This window comes from Schistocerca serialis, chromosome 10 (assembly GCF_023864345.2).
Source record: "Schistocerca serialis cubense isolate TAMUIC-IGC-003099 chromosome 10, iqSchSeri2.2, whole genome shotgun sequence".
Lineage (NCBI taxonomy): Eukaryota > Metazoa > Arthropoda > Insecta > Orthoptera > Acrididae > Schistocerca > Schistocerca serialis.
In genome coordinates this window covers 173248547-173273968 of record NC_064647.1, presented here as the reverse complement: position 1 = coordinate 173273968, position 25422 = coordinate 173248547, and positions in this window count along the sequence as shown.

The window sequence follows — 25422 nt, the reverse complement described above, 5'->3', positions numbered from 1 at the left end:
TAAAACTGAAGAAACTGCAAAAAGGTGGGAATTTAAGGAGATGGGACCTGGATAAACTGAAAGAACCAGAGGTTGTACAGAGATTCAGGGAGAGCATAAGGGAGCAATTGACAGGAATGGGGGAAATAAATACAGTAGAAGAAGAATGGGTAGCTTTGAGGGATGAAGTAGTGAAGGCAGCAGAGGATCAAGTAGGTAAAAAGACGAGGGCTAATAGAAATCCTTGGGTAACAGAAGAAATATTGAATTTAATTGATGAAAGGAGAAAATATAAAAATGCAGTAAGTGAAACAGGCAAAAAGGAATACAAACATCTCAAAAATGAGATCGACAGGAAGTGCAAAATGGCTAAGCAGGAATGGCTAGAGGACAAATGTAAGGATGTAGAGGCCTATCTCACTAGGGGTAAGATAGATACCGCCTACAGGAAAATTAAAGAGACCTTTGGAGATAAGAGAACGACTGGTATGAATATCAAGAGCTCAGATGGAAACCCAGTTCTAAGCAAAGAAGGGAAAGCAGAAAGGTGGAAGGAGTATATAGAGGGTCTATACAAGGGCGATGTACTTGAGGACAATATTATGGAAATGGAAGAGGATGTAGATGAAGATGAAATGGGAGATACGATACTGCGTGAAGAGTTTGACAGAGCACTGAAAGACCTGAGTCGAAACAAGGCCCCCGGAGTAGACAATATTCCATTGGAACTACTGACGGCCGTGGGAGAGCCAGTCCTGACAAAACTCTACCATCTGGTGAGCAAGATGTATGAAACAGGCGAAATACCCTCAGACTTCAAGAAGAATATAATAATTCCAATCCCAAAGAAAGCAGGTGTTGACAGATGTGAAAATTACCGAACTATCAGTTTAATAAGTCACAGCTGCAAAATACTAACACGAATTCTTTACAGACGAATGGAAAAACTAGTAGAAGCCAACCTCGGGGAAGATCAGTTTGGATTCCGTAGAAACACAGGAACACGTGAGGCAATACTGACCTTACGACTTATCGTAGAAGAAAGATTAAGGAAAGGCAAACCTACGTTTCTAGCATTTGTAGACTTAGAGAAAGCTTTTGACAATGTTGACTGGAATACTCTCTTTCAAATTCTGAAGGTGGCAGGGGTAAAATACAGGGAGCGAAAGGCTATTTACAATTTGTACAGAAGCCAGATGGCAGTTATAAGAGTCGAGGGACATGAAAGGGAAGCAGTGGTTGGGAAGGGAGTAAGACAGGGTTGTAGCCTCTCCCCGATGTTGTTCAATCTGTATATTGAGCAAGCAGTAAAGGAAACAAAAGAAAAATTCGGAGTAGGTATTAAAATTCATGGAGAAGAAATAAAAACTTTGAGGTTCGCCGATGACATTGTAATTCTGTCAGAGACAGCAATGGACTTGGAAGAGCAGTTGAATGGAATGGACAGTGTCTTGAAAGGAGGATATAAGATGAACATCAACAAAAGCAAAACAAGGATAATGGAATGTAGTCTAATTAAGTCGGGTGATGCTGAGGGAATTAGATTAGGAAATGAGGCACTTAAAGTAGTAAAGGAGTTTTGCTATTTGGGGAGCAAAATAACTGATGATGGTCGAAGTAGAGAGGATATAAAATGTAGGCTGGCAATGGCAAGGAAAGCGTTTCTGAAGAAGAGAAATTTGTTAACATCCAGTATTGATTTAAGTGTCAGGAAGTCATTTCTGAAAGTATTCGTATGGAGTGTAGCCATGTATGGATGTGAAACATGGACGATAAATAGTTTGGACAAGAAGAGAATAGAAGCTTTCGAAATGTGGTGCTACAGAAGAATGCTGAAGATTAGATGGGTAGATCACGTAACTAATGAGGAAGTATTGAATAGGATTGGGGAGAAGAGAAGTTTGTGGCACAGCTTGACCAGAAGAAGGGATCGGTTGGTAGGACATGTTCTGAGGCATCAAGGGATCACCAATTTAGTATTGGAGGGCAGCGTGGAGGGTAAAAATCGTAGAGGGAGACCAAGAGATGAATACACTAAGCAGATTCAGAAGGATGTAGGTTGCAGTAGGTACTGGGAGATGAAAAAGCTTGCACAGGATAGAGTAGCATGGAGAGCTGCATCAAACCAGTCTCAGGACTGAAGACCACAACAAAATCCTCAACAACCATATTACATCCAAGACATTTAAGATTAAACAGTAATATATAACATCAGAGAGCTGCAGTCCCAAGCAGCACGCTTCAGATGGACTGCACTGCAACAGTACGATACAAGTCCCTTAGAGGATCTCCCCACACAGGAAGTTATTGCCGCAATCGACAAAATATTAACATCATTCCACGTACAGACCTAAAACAAACTAAAAGCACTCTTAAGTTTGGTGGTCTAGGGGTAGCGTCTTTGATTCATAATAATCAAAACGTCTTCGGTCCCGGGTTCGATCCCCGCCACTGCCTAAATTTTGATAAATAATCAGCATTGGCGGCCGAAGACTTCCGGCATAAGAAGTCAGCCTCATTCTGCCAACGGCCTTGTCAAAGAGGGCGGAGGAGCGGATAGAGGTTCAGGGCACTCTCTTGTCCTAGGGGTGGGAAATTGCCCCTAAAGGCGGAAGAATCAGCAATGATCAACGACATGAGGATGAAGAAGGCAATGGAAACCACTGCATTAAAGACACGTAACGTGTATCCACAGGACATGTGGCCTGTAATTGAAGAAGTGTCATGATGATCTCTCCATTGGCAAAAGATTCCGGAATAGTCCCCCATTCGGATCTCCGGGAGGGGACTGCCAAGGGGGAGGTTACCATGAGAAAAAGATTGAATAATCAACGAAAGGATAACGTTCTACGAGTCGGGGCGTGGAATGTCAGAAGCTTGAACGTGGTAGGGAAACTAGAAAATCTGAAAAGGGAAATGCAAAGGCTCAATCTAGATATAGTAGGGGTCAGTGAAGTGAAGTGGAAGGAAGACAAGGATATCTGGTCAGATGAGTATCGGGTAATATCAACAGCAGCTGAAAATGGTATAACAGGTGTAGGATTCGTTATGAATAGGAAGGTAGGGCAGAGGGTGTGTTACTATGAACAGTTCAGTGAGCGGGTTGTTCTAATCAGAATCGACAGCAGACCAAAACCGACAACGATAGTTCAGGTATACATGCCGACGTCGCAAGCTGAAGATGAACAGATAGAGAAAGTGTATGAAGATATTGAAAGGGTAATGCAGTATGTAAAGGGGGACGAAAATCTAATAGTCATGGGCGACTGGAATGCAATTGTAGGGGAAAGAGTAGAAGAAAAGGTTACAGGAGAATATGGGCTTGGGACAAGGAATGAAAGAGGAGAAAGACTAATTGAGTTCTGTAACAAGTTTCAGCTAGTAATAGCGAATACCCTGTTCAAGAATCACAAGAGGAGGAGGTATACTTGGAAAAGGCCGGGAGATACGGGAAGATTTCAATTAGATTACATCATGGTCAGACAGAGATTCCGAAATCAGATACTGGATTGTAAGGCGCACCCAGGAGCAGATATAGACTCAGATCACAATATAGTAGTGATGAAGAGTAGGCTGAAGTTCAAGACATTAGTCAGGAAGAATCAATACGCAAAGAAGTGGGATACGGAAGTACTAAGGAATGACGAGACACGTTTGAAGTTCTCTAACGCTATAGATACAGCAATAAGGAATAGCGCAGTAGGCAGTACAGTTGAAGAGGAATGGACGTCTCTAAAAAGGGCCATCAGAGAAGTTGGGAAGGAAAACATAGGTACAAAGAAGGTAGCTGCGAAGAAACCATGGGTAACAGAAGAAATACTTCAGTTGATTGATGAAAGGAGGAAGTACAAACATGTTCCGGGAAAATCAGGAATACAGAAATACAAGTCGCTGAGAAATGAAATAAATAGGAAGTGCAGGGAAGCTAAGACGAAATAGGTGCAGGAAAAATGTGAAGACATCGAAAAAGATATGATTGTCCGAAGGACAGACTCAGCATACAGGAAAGTCAAAACAACCTTTGGTGACATTAAAAGCAACGGTGCAACGGGAATTCCACTGTTAAATGCAGAGGAGAGAGCAGATAGGTGGAACGAATACATTGAAAACCTCTATGAGGGTGAAGATTTGTCTGATGTGATAGAAGAAGAAACAGGAGTCGATTTAGAAGAGATAGGGGATCCAGTATTAGAATCGGAATTTAAAAGAGCTTTGCAGGACTTACGGTCAAATAAGGCAGAAGGGATAGATAACATTCCATCAGAATTTCTAAAATCATTGGGGGAAGTGGCAACAAAACGACTATTCACGTTGGTGTGTAGACTATATGAGTCTGGCGACATACCATCTGACTTTCGGAAAAGCATCATCCACACAATTCCGAAGACGAGCTGACAAGTGCGAGAATTATCGCACAATCAGCTTAACAGCTCATGCATCGAAGCTGCTAACAAGAATAATATACAGAAGAATGGAAAAGAAAATTGAGAATGCGCTAGGTTACGATCAGTTTGGCTTTAGAAAAAGTAAAGGGACGAGAGAGGCAATTCTGACGTTACGGCTAATAATGGAAGCAAGACTAAAGAAAAATCAAGACACGTTCATAGGATTTGTCGACCTGGAAAAAGCGTTCGACAATATAAAATGGTGCAAGCTGTTCGAGATTCTGGAAAAAGTAGGGGTAAGCTATAGGGAGAGACGGGTCATATACAATATGTACAACAACCAAGAGGGAATAATAAGAGTGGACGATCAAGAACGAAGTGCTCGTACTATGAAGGGTGTAAGACAAAGCTGTAGCCTTTCGCCCCTACTCTTCAATCTGTACATCGAGGAAGCAATGATGGAAATAAAAGAAAGGTTCAGGAGTGGAATTAAAATACAGGGTGAAAGGATATCAATGATACGATTCGCTGATGACATTGCTATCCTGAGTGAAAGTGAAGAAGAATTAAATGATCTGCTGAAAGGAATGAACAGTTTAATGAGTACACAGTATGGTTTGAGAGTAAATCGGAGAAAGACGAAGGTAATGAGAAGTAGTAGAAATCAGAACAGCGAAAAACTTAACATCAGGATTGATGGTCACGAAGTCAATGAAGTTAAGGAATTCTTCTACCTAGGCAGTAAAATAACCAATGACGGACGGAGCAAGGAGGACATCAAAAGCAGACTCGCTATGGCAAAAAAGGCATTTCTGGCCAAGAGAAGTCTACTAATATCAAATACCGGCCTTAATTTGAGGAACAAATTTCCGAGGATGTACGTCTGATGTACAGAATTGTATGGTGGTGAAACATGGACTGTGGGAAAACCCGAACAGAAGAGAATCGAAGCATTTGAGATGTGGTGCTATAGACGAATGTTGAAAATTAGTTGGACCGGTAAGGTAAGGAATGAGGAGGTTCTACGCAGAATCGGAAAGGATTATGTGGAAAACACTGATAAGGAGAAGGGATAGGATGATAGGACATCTGCTAAGACATGAGGGAATGACTTCCATGGTACTAGAGGGAGCTGTAGAGGACAAAAACTGTAGAGGAAGACAGAGATTGGAATACGTCAAGCAAATAATTGAGGACGTAGGTTGCAAGTGCTACTCTGAGATGAAGAGGTTAGCACAGGAAAGGAATTCGTGGCGGGCCGCATCAAAGCAGTCAGTAGACTGATGACAAAAAAAAAAAAAAGTTTGGTACAGTTAATTCGCTTTCAACATAACATACAAGTCTAGCCCTGGGACGGCACCGACACCCCGCAATTTAGCACGTGAAAAACTACAGCGATGCACTCATCACGTATCCTTACAAAATCCAAGAACAGAGAGCCGGCTCCCCAACAGCGGAACATTTAACATTTAACGACGCGCAGCGTGCGGATTTGCGGGATGCTGATCTCGCCGTTAACCTCAACACCAGTCCAAATACCAGTCAGCCTACAATCTTGAACCACCATACACATTCCTTCAGTTACCGCATAGAAAGCCAATGTGATAGGGAAACAGGCCAGCATAAGATAAAAGCTTAAGCAATTTCCTTACTAGACACTCCTTATGAATAGTAGCCATAATTTTTTTTAAAGGTGTGCACACCCACAACCAAAAGACAAACAACGCCAATCATGAGGACAGTAGCACATGAGCAAAGAGCAATGGTAACTTCTGCTCAGATTGGCTACAAATCAGCAGAGAACAGTCCTTACAACATAACCAATAATACAATAGCAAATTACTCACACGTGTACTCCCCCACGATTTCGATTCGCAAAGCCATAGACAAAACGTGGAGAACGTATCACTTAGACCAACATAATGGTGCTCCCTCAGTTTCCCCCAAATAACTGACTCCCTTAGTTGCACAGCAAAGAACCAGACCTAATGAAACCACCACAGTCTTTGCCTCTAAATTGTCACAGTACAAGAGAGACTCAATCACAAAAGTAATTTTACATCACCAGTTCCCGTATAGTCAATACAAGCGCCTGATTTTCACCCGTTTATAACGGCAGGCAGCAACATCGTACAGAAAAGTGCGTAGACACAAGCTCTTACCAATTCTCCGAAAGCAGCCACCGCAACTCTCGGGAACCACCGGGACATCCAATGCAAAAATCGTTACTCCTTCACACAAATTACAGGACGCCCGCTTCCCGCTGCTTGCTACGGCGCCTTCCGTTCAGATCCAACTTGTATATCTCAGTGCGATTTGTCCGGTCCCACACTCGCTGCGTCAACCCGACAACCGTCTTCCCCCACGTCCCGGAGCACACCCCCACAGAACCTCGCCTCGTTACTCCTCGCGAAGGTCCCAGAGGGCACTGCTTACCGCCCTGACCGTGACAGGAAAGATAAACCACCAGAGTGGCACTATCAATATGAGCCGCCGCGGCTCACCAGGAATTACTAGATGCAGACAGCGGGGGTACACTAATTCCGTCCCGGGGGGTACGGGGTGGCGGCAGGAAGGTCATCCGACCACCCCTTCATACTAATCTTGCCAAATCCCTAACAATGCCGACCCTGCGTCAGCGCGGGACGTGGCACCAGTGAAAGAAAGAAAGAAATTTGTGAGTTGTCTCAGATGCTATTTCTAATTAACCTTGTCGTCGGGGAGTCTTTCCTTCCTTTCGCTAGCGAACTTAGGGTGTACACAAACTTCCGCATCTTGCTGACACGAGGTCGCGTTTCTGAAGCAAGAAGACAATGGAAGGCAAGTGGAGTCCTCTGAAGACGAGGAGGGTCCTCGGTGTGAGAGCTGTCCGCCTACGCAGCTCTCGTGGCTAAGCGCCGAAGGAGGCTCACGCCGCCTGCGGTGGGAAACAATGACACTCGTATTGGGAGCACGAGGCAGTCAGAGAAGAGGAGGAGGCTAATCCAGGAGGCAGGCTGCTGCCGGGTGAGGACGGCGCGTGGAGCGCGCTCGATGTGGAGGATGCGCCCGAGGGCAAGGACTGCTCTGGTGGCAGCCACAGCCGCGTGAGGAGGCCGCCGTAAGGACGTGAGGACCTGTCCGAGAGCGGCGAGGACTCTTGCGGGGGCGAGTAGCTCTCTCCAGCCCTCCGCCACTCTGTGGACCAAGTCGCGCCTCAGGGCGCCGCTCGAATCCCCGAGGGCGCCTCCAAAGGGTTATAAGGACAGGGTGGACGATAAGTGACTTCTAAAACGAATAAACTGTCCATCTCAGTAATATATACACTACTAGCGATTAACATTGCTACACCTCCAAGATGAGGTGCTACAGGCGCGAAATTTAACCGACAGGAAGAAGATGCAGTGATATGCAAATGATTAGCTTTTCAGAGCATTCACACAAGGTTGGCGCCGGTGGCGACACCTACAACGTGCTGACATGAGGAAAGTTTCCGACCGATTTCTCATACACAAACGGCAGTTGACCGGCGTTGCCTGGTGAAACGTTGTTATGATGCCTCGTGTAAGGAGGAGAAATGCGTACCATCACGTTTCCGACTTCGATAAAGGTCCGATTGTAGCCTATCGCGATTGCGGTTTATCGTATTGCGACATTGCTGCTCGCGTTGGTCGAGATCCAATGACCGTTAGCAGAATATGGAATCGGTGGGTTCAGGAGGGTAATACGGAACGCCGTGCTGGATTCCAACGGCCCCGTATCACTAGCAGTCGAGATGACAGGCATCTTATCCGCATGGCTGTAACGGATCGTGCAGCCACGTCTCGATCTCTGAGTCAACATATGGGGACGTTTGCAAGAACAAACATCTGCACGAACAGTTCGACGACGTTTGCAGCAGCATGGACTATCAGCTCGGACACCACGGCTGCGGTTACCCTTGACGCTGCATCACAGACAGGAGCGCCTGCGATGGTGTACTCGACGACGAACCTGGATGCACGAATCGCAAAACTTCATTTTTTCGATGAATCCAGGTTCTGTTTACAGCATCTACATCTACATTTCTACATTTATACTCCGCAAGCCACCCAACGGTGTGTGGCGGAGGGCACTTTACGTGCCACTGTCATTACCTCCCTTTCCTGTTCCAGTCGCGTATGGTTCGCGGGAAGAACGACTGTCTGAAAGCCTCCGTGCGCGCTCTAATCTCTCTAATTTTACATTCGTGATCTCCTCGGGAGGTATAAGTAGGGGGAAGCAATATATTCGATACCTCATCCAGAAACGCACCCTCTCGAAACCTGGCGAGCAATCTACACCGCGATGCAGAGCGCCTCTCTTGCAGAGTCTGCCACTTGAGTTTATTAAACATCTCCGTAACGCTATCACGGTTACCAAATAACCCTGTGACGAAACGCGCCGCTCTTCTTTGGATCTTCTCCTCCGTCAAACCGATCTGGTACGGATCCCACACTGATTAGCAATACTCAAGCATCATGATGGTCGCATCCGTGTTTGGCGACATCGCGGTGAACGCACATTGGAAGCGTGCATTCGTCATCGCCATACTGGCGTATCAACCGGCGTGATGGTATGGGGTGCCATTGGTTACACGTCTCGGTCACCTCTTGTTCGCATTGACGGCACTTTGAACAGTGGACGTTACATTTCAGATGAGTTACGACCCGTGGCTCTATCCTTCATTCGATCCCTGCGAAACCCTACATTTGAGCAGGATAATGCACGACCGCATGTTTCAGGTCCTGTACAGGCCTTTCTGGATGCAGAAAATGTCCGACTGCTGCCCTGGCCAGCAAACTCTCTACATCGCTCACCAATTGAAAACGTCTGGTCAATGGTGGCCGAGCAACTGGATCGTCACAATACCGCAGTCACTACTCTTGATGAGCTCTGGTATCGTGTTGAAGCTGCATTGGCAGCTGTACCTGTACACGCCATCCAAGCTCTGTTTGACTCAATGCTCAGCCGTATCAAGGCCGTTATTAAGGCCAGAGGTGGTTTTCCTGAGTACTGATTTCTCAGGATCTATGCACCCAAATTGCGTGAAATGTAATCACATATCAGTTCTAGTATAGTATATTTGTCCAATGAATACCCGTTTATCGTCTGCAGTTTTCTTAGTGTAGCAATTTTAATGGCCAGCTGTATAACAACTACACCATTAGACACTGGAGTACGATTCAGTTGGAGTTTAGTCAGCACGAATGTGTAACCGAAACGCTCAAGGCTCTTGAATGGCGACCGCGACAGGCACGTGTATGTGCACCAGCGAAATGTGGTAGGATCGCTGTTGTTCTCTGTATACACACACATAAAAAAGTTCTGCCTCACCCAGGTTCCCAGAACCCCTAAAGATAGGTGTTGACTGTGGATATTGTATCACAGACACAGTCCCTTTGACTGTTCAGAGATGTCACTAAACCCGCCCAAAGATGTAAATAACCACCATGAGCAGCGCCTATTTGACAGAGGCGGTCCGACAGCCGATCAGTTCCACTCATTCCACCAGGAAGGAGGTACACGGCTCGTGTTGTCTGTAGTTCAACCATGCCTAGACGGCCAATACCGCGATTCGTTCGCGTCCGCATTGTTACTTTGTACTAGGAAGGGCTCTCAGCAATGGAAGTGTCCAGGCGTCTCGGAGTGAACTAGATGTTGTTCGGACATGGAGGAGAAACAGAGAGACAGGAACTGTCGATGACATGCCTCGCTCAGGCCGCCCAAGGGCTACTACTACAGTGGATTATGGCTCGGAAGAACCCTGACAGCAACGGCACCATGTTGAATAATGCTTTTTGTGCAGCCACAGGACGTCGTGCTAACGACTCAAACTGTGCGCAACAGGCTGCATGATACGGAACTTCACTCCCGACGTCCGTGGCGATGTACACTTTTCCAACAACGGCACCGTGCAGCGCGGTACAGATGGGCCCAACAACGTGCCGAATGGACCGCTCAGGATTGCCATCACGTCCTCTTCACCGATGAGTGTCGCATATGCCTTCAACCAGACACACCGTCCAGCGAGTGCAGCAAGGTGTAGGTTCCATGCTGTTTTGGGGCGGCATTATGTGGGGCCGACGTACGCCGCTGGTGGTCATGGAAGGCGCCGTAACGGCTGTACGATACGTGAATGCCATCCTCCGACTGATATATGCAACCATATCGGCAGCATATTGGCGAGGCAGTCGTCTTCATAGACGATAATTCGCGCACTATCGTGCACACTGTTTGAGTGACTTCGCTCATGATAACCATGTCGCTCCACTAGAGTGGCCACCATGCTCTCCAGGCACGAACCCTAACGCACATGCCTGGCATAGATTGAAAATGGCTGTTTATGGACGATGTGACCCACCAACCACTCTGAGGGATCTACGCCGAATCGCCGTTGCGGAGTGTGACACTCTGGACCAACAGTGGCCAGATGAACTTGTGGATGGTATGCCAAGACGAATACAGGCATGCTTCAATGCAAGAGGACGTGCTACTGGGTATTAGAGGTACAGTGTGCACAGCAATCTGGACCACCACCTCTGATGGTCTCACTGTGTTGTGGTGCAATAGCAATTTGTGGTTTTCATGAGCAATAAAAAGGGCGGAAATGATGTTTATGTTGATTTCTATTCCAATTATCTGTACAGGTTCCGGAACTGTCGGCACCAAGGTAATGCAAAGCTTTTTTTGATGTGTGTATGTACTGGAGAGTCAGGAGGAAGGGTTTCTGCTTTGAAGGGCATTAGTATGGGTGACTGTCAAGAAGAAACTTCAAATGAATATATGTCCTTTTCTTAACTGTATCTGACATACAGCTGTTTGAAAATCACGCCCGTCATTCACATATCCTTCTTCACTAGCACTTACAGGGGCACAATTATTGAACTACATGAACTAATATCGTCATAACGTCTGAACGGTTTGCGTTAAGACGTTCAAACTGCACGGTTGGCCGCGGGGCATGATGGGAATTAGTACAGCCATGCATGTTTTGATTTAGCGACGAAGCCCACTGCGTTCGTCAATAAGCAAAACTGGCGCATTTGAGGGACTGGCAATCCGGATTTCGCGATCGAGAAGTCTCTTCACCGTCAACGGGTAACCGTGTAGTGTGCGATGTCCAGTCACGGAACAATCGGTGCGATATTCCTTGGTGGCACGGTGACTACAGAATAGTAAGTGGGGGTTTTGGAAGATAATTTTATCTCCATTATTCAACGTGACCCTGATTTCAACAAGATGCTGTTCATGCAAGACAGAGCTCGACCCCATGGAAGCAGGAGTGTGTTGAATGTCCTGGAGGAGCACTTTGGGGACCGCATTCTGGCTCTGGGGTGCGCAGAGGCCACTGGCATGGGCCTCGATTGGTCGGCACATTCTCCGAATCTGAACACATGCGACTCCTTCTTATGGGGATATATTAAACACAAGGTGTACAACAATAACCCCAAAACCATTTCTGAGCTGAAAACAGCCATTCAGGAGGGCACCGACAGTACCAGTGTTCCGACACTTAAGCGGGTCTTGCAGAATTTCGCTATTCGCCTGCGCCATATCATCGCCAATTGTGGCAGACGTATCGAATATCTCATAACCTACATCCGAATATCTGTAGTGACGTTTACATGTTGAATAAAGTGTGTGCATACCGTAGTTTGTAACTAATTTAAGTCTTTTTCCGTATACTTCAATAATTGTAACCCTATACATGTGAATACAACCAAATTGACATTGTACTACGTTGTGTTGTCTTGTCTGACTATTTCAATGCGCACTTCACTTGCGCACGGTGGGTGACGAGTCCTGCAAGTGTATGGTTTGTTTATCTTAGGTCTCAGTACTACAGTGGTTACACCAGCCTACTACAGTGTTGTATTGAGTACAGTGAAAACAGTACGGGTCAGTGTAGTGTAAATGCCACAAGTCGTCACACATGCAGATTACGGTGACATCGGGTTTTGCAATGGAAATTCCAGAGCCGCTGTTCGCGAATACGAAAGACGATTTCCTAATCGCAGAGTTCCGGATAGATAGGTATTTAGTAGGGTCTTTGACAGATTGCGTGAACGCTGTAAAGCGTACAACTGCATCTCGAAGTCCCGTCCAACAAGATCGCAGTGAAAGTGAGAACATTCTTGAAACGGTAGAACGTACCCTGTCTAGCAGCCTTAGAAGAATGCTGCACAGCGTGGTATTCCACAAACATGAGTGGTGCTCATGAGCAGGGTCTAAATCCGGATCATCGACAGACTTTGTAAAATCTGCAAGTAGAAGGTGATGGCAAACGGAAGGAATCTGCCAGTAAAAACCATATTCCACGTATTCTGTTCGCTGGTTAGTCAAGATTTACCAGCAACGGCATCAATAACACGTCTTACTCTCACGTACGGGCATTCTAAAATCTCCGCGCTACGGTGGAAACGAAGTCCGCCCTCGGTAGCTTAGTGGTCAGCGCGACAGAATGTCAATCCAAAGGTCCCGGGTTCGATTCTCAGCTGGGAGATTTTATCAGCTCAGGGACTGAGGATTGTGTTGTCCTAACCGTCATCATTTCATCCCCACCGACGCGCAAGTCGCCGAAGTGGCGTCAAATCGAAAGACTGCACCCGGCGAGCGGTCTACCCTACGGGAGGCCCCAGTCACACGAAATTTACATTTACATTTGTGGAAACAAGATGTTCAACAACGTTTCCCAGTGAACTTGAAGTGTGGCGCTACTGTTGATCAGTTCCTCGGTCTAGTTGCTTTACGTAATGGAATACGGTATCTTGATCCCCTTCAAAGTGTGTTACCAGAGCCGTCCGGGGTGGCCAAGCGGTTCTAGGCGCTACAGTCTGGGACCGCACGACCGCTACGGTCACAGGTTCGAATCCCGCATTGGGCATGGATGTTTGTGATGTCCTTAGGTTAGTTAGAATTAAGTAGTTCTAAGTTCTAGGGGACTGATGACCTCAGAAGTCCCATAGTGCTCAGAGCCATTTGAACCATTTTGTGTTACCAGACTACTTGGAGGATATTCATTTGGCAACTCGACGTCGCGTCTATTTTCACCACGATAGGTCTCGATGTTCGGAAGTGTTGGTTGTGCGGGCCGCTTCCACTGTTCCGAACACCGGGTTGCCCTTCCGCCAGGTCGGTAAGACACCGCCACCTTATACCATTCCACACAGTAATTTGCACTGTACCGCCACTGATCATGTTGTTGTTGTTGTTGTGGTCTTCAGTCCTGAGACTGGTTTGATGCAGCTCTCCATACTACTCTATCCTGTGCAAGCTTCTTCATCTCCCAGTACCTACTGCAACCTACATCCTTCTGACTCTGCTTAGTGTATTCATCTCTTGGTCTCCCTCTACGATTTTTACCCTCCACGCTGCCCTCCAATACTAAATTGGTGATCCCTTGATGCCTCAGAACATGTCCTACCAACCGATCCCTTCTTCTGGTCAAGTTGTGCCACAAACTTCTCTTCTCCCCAATCCTATTCAATACTTCCTCATTAGTTATGTGATCTACCCATCTAATCTTCAGCATTCTTCTGTAGCACCACATTTCGAAAGCTTCTATTCTCTTCTTGTCCAAACTATTTATCGTCCATGTTTCACTTCCATACATGGCTACACTCCATACGAATACTTTCAGAAATGACTTCCTGACACTTAAATCAATACTGGATGTTAACAAATTTCTCTTCTTCAGAAACGCTTTCCTTGCCATTGCCAGCCTACATTTTATATCCTCTCTACTTCGACCATCATCAGTTATTTTGCTCCCCAAATAGCAAAACTCCTTTACTACTTTAAGTGCCTCATTTCCTAATCTAATTCCCTCAGCATCACCCGACTTAATTAGACTACATTCCATTATCCTTGTTTTGCTTTTGTTGATGTTCATCTTATATCCTCCTTTCAAGACACTGTCCATTCCATTCAACTGCTCTTCCAAGTCCATTGCTGTCTCTGACAGAATTACAATGTCATCGGCGAACCTCAAAGTTTTTATTTCTTCTCCATGAATTTTAATACCTACCCCGAATTTTTCTTTTGTTTCCTTTACTGCTTGCTCAATATACAGATTGAACAACATCGGGGAGAGGCTACAACCCTGTCTCACTCCTTTCCCAACCACTGCTTCCCTTTCATGCCCCTCGACTCTTATAACTGCCATCTGGTTTCTGTACAAATTGTAAATAGCCTTTCGCTCCCTGTATTTTACCCCTGCCACCTTCAGAATTTGAAAGAGAGTATTCCAGTCAACATTGTCAAAAGCTTTCTCTAAGTCTACAAATGCTAGAAACGTAGGTTTGCCTTTCCTTAATCTTTCTTCTAAGGTAAGTCGTAAGGTCAGTATTGCCTCACGTGTTCCAGTGTTTCTACGGAATCCAAACTGACCTTCCCCGAGGTTGGCTTCTACTAGTTTTTCCATTCGTCTGTAAAGAATTCGTGTTAGTATTTTGCAGCTGTGACTTATTAAGCTGATAGTTCGGTAATTTTCACATCTGTCAACGCCTGTTTTCTTTGGGATTGGAATTATTATATTCTTCTTGAAGTCTGAGGGTATTTCGCCTGTTTCATACATCTTGCTCACCAGATGGTAGAGTTTTGTCAGGACTGGCTCTCCCACGGCCGTCAGTAGTTCCAATGGAATATTGTCTACTCCGGGGGCCTTGTTTCGACTCAGGTCTTTCAGTGCTCTGTCAAACTCTTCACGCAGTATCGTATCTCCCATTTCATCTACATCCTCTTCCATTTCCATAATATTGTCCTCAAGTACATCGCCCTTGTATAGACCCTCTATATACTCCTTCCACCTTTCTGCCCTCCCCTCCCTGCCCAGAACTGGGTTTCCATCTGAGCTCTTGACATTCATACAAGTCGTTCTCTTATCTCCAAAGGTCTCTTTAATTTTCCTGTAGGCGGTATCTATCTTACCCCTAGTGAGATAGGCCTCTACATCCTTACATTTGTTCTCTAGCCATCCCTGTTTAGCCATTTTGCACTTCCTGTCGATCTCATTTTTGAGACGTTTGTATTCCTTTTTGCCTGTTTCACTTACTGCATTTTTATATTTTCTCCTTTCATCAATTAAATTCAATATTTCTACTGTTACCCAAGGATTTCTACAAGCCCTCGTCTTTTTACCTACTTGATCCTCTGCTGCCTTCACTACTTCATCCCTCAAAGCTACCCATTCTTCTTCTACTGTATTTATTTCCCCCATTCCTGTCAATTGCTCCCTTATGCTCTCCCTGAATCTCTGTACAACCTCTGGTTCTTTCAGTTTATCCAGGTCCCATCTCCTTAAATTCCCACCTTTTTGCAGTTTCTTCAGTTTTAATCTACAGGTCATAACCAATAGATTGTGGTCAGAGTCCACATCTGCCCCTGGAAATGTCTTACAATTTAAAACCTGGTTCCTAAATCTCTGTCTTACCATTATATAATCTATCTGATACCTTTTAGTATCTCCAGGGTTCTTCCATGTATACAACCTTCTTTTATGATTCTTAAACCAAGTGTTAGTTATGATTATGTTGTGCTCTGTGCAAAATTCTACCAGGCGGCTTCCTCTTTCATTTCTGTCCCCCAATCCATATTCACCTACTACGTTTCCTTCTCTCCCTTTTCCTACACTCGAATTCCAGTCACCCATGACTATTAAATTTTCGTCTCCCTTCACAATCTGAATAATTTCTTTTATTTCATCATACATTTCTTCAATTTCTTCGTCATCTGCAGAATCTGAATAATTTCTTTTATTTCATCATACATTTCTTCAATTTCTTCGTCATCTGCAGAGCTAGTTGGCATATGAACTTGTACTACTGTAGTAGGTGTGGGCTTCGTATCTATCTTGGCCACAATAATGCGTTCACTATGCTGTTTGTAGTAGCTTACCCGCATTCCTATTTTCCTATTCATTATTAAACCTACTCCTGCATTACCCCTATTTGATTTTGTGTTTATAACCCTGTAGTCACCTGACCAGAAGTCTTGTTCTTCCTGCCACCGAACTTCACTAATTCCCACTATATCTAACTTCAACCTATCCATTTCCCTTTTTAAATTTTCTAACCTACCTGCCCGATTAAGGGATCTGACATTCCACGCTCCGATCCGTAGAACGCCAGTTTTCTTTCTCCTGATAACGACATCCTCTTGAGTAGTCCCCGCCCGGAGATCCGAATGGGGGACTATTTTACCTCCGGAATATTTTACCCAAGAGGACGCCATCATCATTTAATCGTACAGTAAAGCTGCATGCCCTCGGGAAAAATTACGGCTGTAGTTTCCCCTTGCTTTCAGCCGTTCGCAGTACCAGCACAGCAAGGCCGTTTTGGTTATTGTTACAAGGCCAGATCAGTCAATCATCCAGACTGTTGCCCTTGCAACTACTGAAAAGGCTGCTGCCCCTCTTCAGGAACCACACGTTTGTCTGGCCTCTCAACAGATACCCCTCCGTTGTGGTTGTACCTAGGGTACGGCTATCTGTATCGCTGAGGCACGCAAGCCTCCCCACCAACGGCAAGGTCCATGGTTCATGGGGGGCTGATCATGTTAGTAGTGACAATTTTTTATCGCCAACCGGGCTTTTAACTTTTTTGCGTTCTCTCACTATAAAATATTTTTTCCATCTTTTTATATTTTTTCCCATCGTTTACATGGAGATACATTTTAAAACAAGGCTCTGTTACAACATGATCCACCCACCAGCAGTTTTTTCGTAAATGACTGAATCACGTCTTTGTCACACTTTGTTCGCCAGTGTAATGACAATATTCACTAAATAATGTATCGTGACCAGGACCGATGAGTGCACCTACGACCTTTTAACGTTATGAGTATATTTTAGATACTATCTTTATTAATTTTAATATCCACAAACTTTGGACACTGTGTATTACTTTTTACCATGTATTTTGCACCTTATGATGCGGCTTTGGGCTGTGAAACCGGTTGTGTTTCAATAAAAACAACAATTCTTCGTAACATTATGCCATTAGAGTACTGTTTGTGGGGCTGGCTTAAAAGCGAAGTCTACAAGTGCAGATTGGACACAAAGGGGGGAACTTTCCGCTCGTAGTTTATATGCTTGTGCTCAGATAAAGGACCGTACGAACCAGCTCAGATCAGTAACACAGCAGTCGTCTACAAGAGCAGCAGAATGCACTGCAGTTGGCGGTGGACTTCTCGAACATGTTTTTGTGACAAAATTTAGACAATTAATCAAAACATTAGATTACAATGTTTCATTTACCGGCACTTGCATTAGTCCTGTTTTCATTAGCTTCGTCGTAAATTGTTAAGAATAGGACATATGTCCGTATGACTTTTTTTGCAGAGTCACTAATACTATTACCCCTCGAAGCAAGCACCTTTCCTCCTGACTCACCCTGCATAAAGGATCTTGTAAATGACGTCGGAACCACTAGCAGGCGTTTTGCAGATGATGCGGCTGACTATTCGAAAGTGACAACGCTAGAAGGCGCTAGTGAAAAGCGGATTGAGATGCAGACGGTCAACGATTGAAGCAGTGACTGGCTGTTGAGGAATGTAATATTTTTTTTAAATTTCTGGTCATCACTCTTCTTCTGGTTTGATACCGCACGCCGCCAATTCCTCTCCTGTGATAACCTCTTCATCTCAGAGTAGCACTTGCAACCTACGTCCTCAATTATTTGCTTGACGTATTCCAATCTCTGTCTTCCTCCACAGTTTTTGCCCTCTACAGGTCCCTCTAGTGCCATGGAAGTCATTCCCTGATGTCTTAGCAGATGTCCTACCATCCTGTCCCTTCTTCTTATCAGTGTTTTCCCCACGTCCATTTCCTCTCCGATTCTGCAAATAACCTCTTCGTTCCTTACCTTATCAGTACACCTAATTTTCAACATTCGTCTGTAGTACCACATCTCAAATGCTTCGATTCTCTTCAGTTCCGGTTTTCCCAAAGTCCATGTTTCACTACCATACAATGCTGTACTCCAGACGTACATTCTCAGAAATTTGTTCCTCAAATTAAGGCCGGTATTTGATATTAGTAGACTTCTCTTGGCCAGGATTGCCCTTTTTGCCAGTGCTAGTCTGCTTTTGATGTCCTCCTTGCTCCGACCGTCATTGGTTATTTTACTGCCTAGGTAGCAGAATTCCTTAACTTCATCTACTTCGTGACCATCAATCATGATGTTAAGTTTTTCGCTGTTCACATTTCTACTGCTTCTCATTACCTTCGTATTTCTCCGATTTACTGTCAAACCATACTGTGTACTCATTAGACTGTTCATTTCGTTCAGCATATAATTTAATTCTTCTTCACTTTCACTCAGGATAGCAATGTCATCAGCGAATCGTATCCCTGATATCGTTCCACCTTGGACTGTAATTCCACTCCTGAACCTTTCTTTTATTTCCATGATTGCTTCCTTGAGGTATAGATTGACCATTGGGGACGAAAGGCCACATCCTTGTCGTAAACCCTTTTTAATACGACCACTTCGTTCTTGGTCGTCCACTTGCCTGTTGTACTATTGTATATGACCCGTCTCTCCCTATAGCTTACCCCTACTTTTTTCAGAATTTCGAATATCTTGCACCATTTTACAATGTCGAACGCTTTTTCCAGGTCGACAAATCCTATGAATGTGTTTTAATTTTTCTTTAGCCTTGCTTCCCGTATTAACCATAACGTCAGAATTGCCTCTCTCGTCCCTTTATCTTTCCTAAACCCAAACTGATCGTCATCTAGCGCATCCTCGATTTTCTTTTCCGTTCTTCTGTATATTGTTCATCAACTTGGATGCATGACCTGTTAAGCTGATTGTGTGATAATTCTCGCACTTGTCAGCTCTTGCCGTCTTCGGATTTGTGTGGATGATGCCTTTCCGAAAGTCAGATGGTATGTCGCCTGACTCATACATTCTACACACCAACGTGAATAGTCGTTTTGTTGCCAGTTCCCACCAATGGTTTTAGAAATTCTGATAATATGTTATCGGCCCCTTCTGCCTTATTTGATCTTAGGTCCTCCAAAGCTCTTTCACATTCAGATTCTAATACTGGATCGCCTACCTCTTCTAAATGGACTCCTGTTTCTTCTTCTATCACATCAGACAAATCTCCCCCTCAGAGAGGCTTTTAGTGTATTCTTACCCGCTCTCTCCTCTGCATTTAACAGTGGAATTCCTGTTGCTCTGTTAATGTTATCACCCTTGCTTTTAATGTTTCCTGTATGCTAAGTCTACCCTTAACACAGACATTCACCACTGTTTGATCACTCTGTTGGTCGCAAATCACTGAAAACAGTAACTACAGTAAAATACGCAGGAGTAACCTTCCACAGCGATCTAAAGTGGGGAAAAGCAGGTAAAACAGTTAGTAGGAAAAACAGATGCCACATTGAGATTCGTTGGAAGAATCTTAAGGAAGTGTAGTTCACACACGAAGGAAGTCTGGGATCCTTACACAAATCAGGACTGACAGAAGAGGTAGAGGTGATCGAACAAAAAGTGGCACATTTTGTCACGGGATTGTTTAGTCTGCACGAGAGCATTTCGCAAGTGATCAAGAAATTCCAGTGGCAGGAGCTGTAAGAGAAGCATTTTGCGTTACGGAGGGGTCTACTGTTGTAATTTCCTACGCCTAAGTTCGAAGAAGAGCTGCACTACTGAGTCGTCTGAACAAGACACAGCCAGGGCAAAAGCACCACAGGTGCAAAGATGCGAGCTTGTGGCAGTACCACTGAGACCCGCCACAGACTGTATAGCGTGAGGGATAGGCTACCACCCTGCTTCACTCACTTCTCCATGACTGCCCTCCTATCATGTACTTTGACTATCATAATTTCAAAAATGTTGTTGTTGTTGTTGTGGTCTTCAGTCCTGAGACTGGTTTGATGCAGCTCTCCATGCAATTTCAAAAATATATATGCATAAAGTTTAATAAAAAAATTATTATTTATGAAGCCTTGCAATCATCGAACCCACGACTATTCATAAATATTGTTGTAATTCGATGCAGTTCTCACTTCTCAGTACCATTCTACAGCTAGAAAACAACCATTTTCTCTACTACGGCGGACACTAAGTGTAGTTCTTATCTGAAACTGACTAGTGATGTAATCTGAATATTATGGAGACCTTCGTACATAAAAAATCTAGCACGTACGAAAGATCGTTAAGACTTACTCGCCATTCATACTTGAATGTCTTGGTTAATAAATTAAATTCCCGCAGCATTCTAGTTAAATACCGGTTTCGCACAACACAGATTTGTCATCATCTTCATTTCATTCGTAATTTATTGATCTGTTTGATAAAAAGACACAGTGATTACATTTACCCTTGTGGATATCTGTGATTGAATCCAATACAGATGACAAGTTCTCTGTCTTGTGCACACTTCAAATTATAATGACTTTTTATGTACGACAGAGGGAATCTCTCACCTAGCTCGCGAAATCCCAAGCGACTGGAAGAAGGTACAGGTGGCTTCTGCATATAATAAAACTGAAACAACGGACCCGCAAAATTTCAGACCCATATCCTTAACATCGACATGCTGCAGAATTCTTGAACATACTCGAAGTTCGAATGTAATAAATTTCGTTGAGACAGACAGCTTCTCTGCCCACAAATCAGTACGGATTTAGAACGCATCGCTCGCGCGAAACTATTAACCCTTTTCTCGCACAGTACCTTGCGAATCACGCACGAAGGGCAACAGGCAGATTCCACATTCAGAGAGTTTCGTAAAGCCTTTGGCACAGCGCCCCACTAGGGACTACTAACGAAGATACGAGCATGCGGAATAGAGTCATGTGAGTGTCTCGAAGATTTCTGAAGGCGGGCGAATGGTCAACTTCAATTAATTGGGCGAGTTTTAGCAGAGTGTACATCATCTACGAAGGAGCCCACGCATAGAACGAGTGTGCGACCTATTTTCGAATACTGCTCGAGTGTTTCGCATCCCCATCAGGACAGATTGAAGGAAGAAAAAATGGTTCAAATGGCTCTGAGCACTATGGGACTCAACTGCTGAGGTCATTAGTCCCCTAGAACTTAGAACTAGTTAAACCTAACTAACCTAAGGACATCACAAACATCCATGCCCGAGGCAGGATTCGAACCTGTGTCCACAGTTCGTGGTCGTGCGGTAGCGTTCTCGCTTCCCACGCCCGGGTTCCCGGGTTCGATTGCCGGCGGGGTCAGGGATTTTCTCTGCCTCGTGACGACTGGGTGTTGTGTGATGTCCTTAGGTTAGTTAGGTTTAAGTAGTTCTAAGTTCTAGGGGACTGATGACCATATATGTTAAGTCCCATAGTGCTCAGAGCCATTTGAACCATTTTTTGATTCGAACCTGCGACCGTAGCGGTCTTGCGGTTCCAGACTGCAGCGCCTTTAACCGCACGGCCACTTCGGCCGGCGATTGAAGGAAGACACCGAAGCAAATCATAGGCGGCCTGCTGGGTTTGTTACCAGTAGGTTCGATCAACAAGCGTCTGGTGGTGACTGAGGAAAATCTCACGGTACGTCACTGATATTTTCCGTCCTCATGCGGCAGTATCGTGGTGTTATTTTTCAAACGCGACAACTCTGTCCGACTCATGGCTCTTGTTCCTATGAACTGTCTGCGTGATGTTAGGGGACTCCCGTGTCCAGCAAGATCCACAGATCTGCACCCAAAGGAACTTGTCTGACACCAGCTCGGACATCAACTTCGCCCCATTTCCGTAATCCACGATGTCAAGGACCAGTTACAGCATCGCTTACCTTTGGAAACATTACAACGACTTTATGACACCCTTCCCAATCGAATCAGTCCATGCATCCAGGCCAGAGAAGATGTTACGTCAAACGTACAGAGTGACAATTTTTGAACTATATGAAATAACGGTATGGGTTAGGATGCCACAAAAGGCACGGTTGGCCGTGGGGCATGATGGGAATTGATATGCGCATGTATGGTTTGGTTTAGCGACGAAGCCCACTTTCATGTGGATGCGTCCGTCAATAAGCAATTGGCGCATTTGGAGGACTGAGAATCGGCATTTCGCGATCAAAACCTCTCTTCACTCTCAACGAGTGACTATGTGGTGTGCAGTGTCCAGTCACGGAATAATCGGTGCTATATTCCTTGATGGCACGTGAAGGTTTTGGAAGACGATTTCATCCCCATTATCCAAAGTGACCCCGATTTCGACAAGATGTTGTTCATGCAAGAGAGAGCTCGACACCATTGAGGCAGGAGAGTCTTTGATGTCCTGGAGGAGCACTTTGGTGACCGCATTCTGTCTCTGGAGTACCGAGAGACCACTAACATGGGCCTCGATTGACCGCCATGTTCTCCACATCTGAACTCATACGATTCCTTTTTATGTGGCTACATTAAAGATAAAGTGTCCAGCAATAACGCCAAAATCATTGCTGAAATAAAAACAGCCATTCAGGACGTCATCGACAGAACCGATGTTCCGGCACTTTAGCGAGTCATTCTGAATTTCGCTATTCATCTGCGCCACATCATCGCCAATGATGACAGGCATATCGAGCATGTCACAACCTAAATCCGAATATCTGTAGCGACGATTACATGTGCACGCCATAGTTTGTAACTAATTTACGTTTTATTTCATACACATTGAAGAGCCAAAGAAACTGGTTCACCTGCCTAATGTGTAGGGCACAGCGAGCACGCATAAGTGCCGCAACACGACGTGGCATGGACTCGACTAATGTGTGAAGTAGTGCTGGAGGGAACTGACACCATGAATCCTGCAGGGAAGTCCATAAATCTGTAAGACTACGAGGGGGTGGACATCTCTTCTGAACAGCACGTTGTAAGGCATCCCAGATATGCTCAATCATGTTCATATCTGGGGAGTCTGGTGGCCAGCGGAACTGTTCTAACTCAGAAGAGTGTTCCTGGAGCCGCTCTGTAGCAATTCTGGACGTGCGGGGTGTCGCATTGTTCTGCTGGAATTGCCCAAGTCCGTCGGAATGCACAATGGACATGCATGGACACAGGTGATGAGACAGGGTGCTTACGTAGGTGTCAACTGTCGGAATCGTATCAGACGTATCAGGGGTGTAACACCACTCCAACTGCACTCGCTCCACACCACTACAGAGCCTTCACCAGCTTGAACAGTCCCCTGCTGACATACAGGGTCCATGGATTCATGTTGTTGTCTCCGTACCCGTACTCGTCCATCATCCAGGTAAAATATGAAACGAGATTCGTCCGATCAGGCAACATCTTTCCAGAGTTTCTCCTGGCGTATACAACTTTCAAATAACTTCCGGGAATTCAGCCAGGTAACACTTTCAGCGACCGCCGATATTTCGGCGGGAGAACACCCCGCCATTTTCAAGGCAAACTGCAACGGACAGGCGGCGTTCATGCAAATTTAATACCTCGGTTCTCCGACAGAAGCAGGAAAGATAACACACACACACACACACACTGAACACTAGTGCCACCAAAGATGACCAAAGTCAGAGCTATCGATAGTGAGACTATGAATTCGCAGGTGAGGCAGCATTGACTCTGTTCCTCTGTTTTTTGACAAGGGAGAGAGCCGGATTCCAAACAGAGTTTAAACAGGAACCTCCATCCCTGTTAACGAGGTTGCTCGCTAATTTAATCTCAACTGCCTCCCTAATGACACTGTCCCAATAGCTGGACGTACATGCCAATATCTCGGTGTTATTATATAACATGGGGTGACCAGTATCCAAGCAATGTTCGGCAATAGCAGATCTATTTGGCTGCTGTAATCGTGTGTGCCGTTTATGCTCAGTACATCTGTCCTCCACGGTCCTGACAGTTTAACCAATATATGCCATGCCGCAGCTACAAGGAATACGATATACAACAATTAGCTTGTCACCATTCGGCTCAGCGTGAAGGGGTACTTCGTACCTTGGTACACAGGGCACATGTCGTTTCTGACGCTGAGACTTTGCCAGCTGAGCTGTCCCATCTTGAAGTTACAGTCCGTCAAAATGGTTATAGTGATAGACAGATTGAACGTGCGTTGCGCTATCGACCAACTGTACATCGGGTGATTGATGATAATTCTGAGTCAACACCTAAGTCTACTGCCTTTTTGCCTTACGTAGGGAACACGTCCAATAAGATCGGTCGTATTTTACGGAAATACGATGTGAAATGTGTTTTCCGGCCTCCATCTAAAATTAGAGCACTTTTGAGTTCCGTTAAGGATGATCTTGGACTGCGTAAGGCGGGTGTATATCGTATTCCTTGTAGCTGCGGCATGGCATATATTGGTTAAACTATCAGGACCGTGGAGGACAGATGTACTGAGCATAAACGGCACACACGATTACAGCAGCCAAATAGATCTGCTATTGCCGAACATTGCTTGGATACTGGTCACCCCATGTTATATAATAACACCGAGATATTGGCATGCACGTCCAGCTATTGGGACAGTGTCATTAGGGAGGCAGTTGAGATTAAATTAGCGAGCAACCTCGTTATCAGGGATGGAGGTTTCTGTTTAAACTCAGTTTGGAATCCGGCTCTCTCCCTTGTCAAAAAACAGAGGAACAGAGTCAATGCTGCCTCACCTGCGAATTCATAGTCTCACTATCGATAGCTCTGACTTTGGTCATCTTTGGTGGCACTAGTGTTCAGTGTGTGTGTGTGTGTGTGTTATCTTTCCTGCTTCTGTCGGAGAACCGAGGTATTAAATTTGCATGAACGCCGCCTGTCCGTTGTAGTTTGCCTTGAAAATGGCGGGGTGTTCTCCCGCCGAAATATCGGCGGTCGCTGAAAGTGTTACCTGGCTGAATTCCCGGAAGTTATTTGAAACATCTTTCCAGTCGTCAACAGTCCAATGTCGGTGTTAACGGACCCTGGCGAGGCAAGTTTGGAAATTTGTGCTAAGTTCCTATGGGACCAAACTGCTGAAGTCATCGCTTCCTCGGCTTACACACTACTTAATCTAACTGTAACTAACTTATGCTAAGGACAACACGCACACCCATGCCCGAGGGGGGACTCAAACCTCGGACGACGGGACCCGTGCGAACCGTGGCAA